The sequence below is a fragment of the Propithecus coquereli genome, unplaced genomic scaffold (assembly GCF_000956105.1).
Source record: "Propithecus coquereli isolate 6110/MARCELLA unplaced genomic scaffold, Pcoq_1.0 Scaffold21, whole genome shotgun sequence".
Classification (NCBI taxonomy): Eukaryota; Metazoa; Chordata; class Mammalia; order Primates; family Indriidae; genus Propithecus; species Propithecus coquereli.
The window spans coordinates 5969065-5971254 of NW_012146078.1; the positions used below are offsets into that span (position 1 = coordinate 5969065).

The window sequence follows — 2190 nt, forward strand, 5'->3', positions numbered from 1 at the left end:
ATCTTATTGTAAATAAAACAATATAGGACTAATTTTTTAAATGGATAATTAACATTTTGCTTCATGATAAAATGTAAAGAATTACCACGTATCTTGTTGTAAAGTAACACTGAAGAAGAAAGAAAGAAAAAGAAAGAAAGAAAGAAAGAAAGAAAGAAAGAAAGAAAGAAAGAAAGGCAGGCAAACCATATGCTAAGAGATAAAGGTACATCACTCATTTGAGGGGTAAAAGGCCATGATTCTGCTATTGATTTTCATACCCTTAAAGCCAGCTAAGAAAACAAAATACATTATCTAAACAAAATAGAAGATCTTCAAGTTTCATATCTGGACTCTAAATATAATCTCGGAATAGAATGAGTTTTAGTTATTATTCCATGTCTTTCCAAAATGCATTTTTCAAACGATGCTTCTTGTGTATCTAAACACCCTGGCAGCTTCCAAAGCCATGACAGTGCTGAACACTTAATCATGGTCATATGGTTTCCTTTTCTTATTTCCTTTGCAAATATACATTAGATCTACTAGTATATAATTAAAATTATCCATTTATGTTTTGCTTATACAGATGGCACCTGTTACTGGCTGTTATACGAATGCATGACCACAATCATATATCTTTTTTATAGTTTTAATCTGCTATCTAATATATATAGAAATTGCTGCTTAATAATTTTGTGTACAATATCTAATTTATGAATCTGATATCTAATTAACTAATCTATAATCATTTGTGAGTCATAGTCTTGCCTCCTACAAGAAGTTAATAGCAAGGGCAAAATCATGATAACTAAAGAAAGATACAAGGTTGAGTTCAACGAACAGAAGAGAAGTTGGATTAAAACGTGTGAGACATACTCTCTTTATCCTCAGTTCCTTAGTGGCCCTAAAGAAAAGGAGACATGGCTTCCCTGCTTCCTAATCTTGCCAAGAAGACTTGTGATGGTGCCTCATCTACAGGATGTCTCTCCGAAAGAAATTTAGATTTGAGATGAATTTAAGTGACCATGAACGGGAAATTAGTTGACCCAAGAAGATAGAACTCATTGATCCAAGTCTAGTTTTTCCACGAAGCTTTGACAAAAAAATAGCAGGTGTCCTGGTCTAAAAGGGTAACATTTTTTGAAAGAGGGTTGAGGAAAGCAGGCAAATATAACTTGCATTCAAGCAGAACATTTTATTTTCTCTATCACTTCAGCTGTTGTTTCTCATCTCTAGAGGCTGCCAGCCACGGCCATTTGGGAAGTCACAATGGATCTATTCTATTCAATCTTCTTGTGTGGATAGGTCATTACACCAGCAGTGCGGGACTTCCCAGAACAGATTTTCCTTCTAGTGCTAATTTGTTTTTCTCTAGAGCAATACGCAGAGGAACTAATCATGAGGGCTCATCATGAATGTTTTCTTCATAGACATTTTTAACCTCTGTAGCAGCTGCAGGATCGGAAAATATATGCATTAAAGCAATTACATTTTTTAAAAAATTGCAAAAGGCATAACATACTAATAATATGTGTGTGATAAAGGGGTTTATTACAGAGAATAAACATGCATTAAAATTCACTACAAGACAGAAACTATGATTTTACAAATCACATACCCTGAAAATTTTCTGACAATAAGGGATTCTTAATAAAGGTATATCAATGAAATTAGACAGATCATAGTCATTTGAAAGTCAAGGAAAGTTTTGATAGATTTTGTGATTATCTGCCTAAATATTAAACAAAGAAAAATTTTACATGCATGTCTCTCTATTGCTATATTGTATCTTTATTACTGTATAGTTATGAATAAAGTCTGTTAATTTAAATAAATATGTTATTCTGAATCTTAATTAAGTGTGCTGGCAACATCGGGGACATTCTCCCCCCTGCACCAGCTGTCTACCACCAATATGGATTGATTGAGTAGAATTAGAACCCAAGGTGAAAGTAACAAGTTGACAGACTTTAGCTTGAAACCTGTATTTCAGTACTAGCTAGCCTTTGAAGTTAGGAAGTTTCCTCTAACAGGAATAGTCAAACAAATTTTAATTGAGCATTTGGAAGAATAATAAGGAAATGAAGGTAACATCAGAAAGATGACAGGCCTGGATAAACTTTAATGTCCTTCAAATGCCAGAGTTCATGTTTTTTAAGCAAGGTACACTAAGCTCATAAGGCACTGGACTTGTGGCCCCTTCTCTTC

The 2190-nt window shown here is 33.7% G+C and overlaps 1 protein-coding gene across 1 annotated transcript in view; it reads right to left on the reverse strand.

Moving 5' to 3' along the window:
* Window positions 1-2190, reverse strand: part of CADM2 (cell adhesion molecule 2) — a 400219-nt gene that overhangs the window by 251015 nt on the left and 147014 nt on the right. The gene's annotated exons all lie outside the window — the stretch shown is intronic.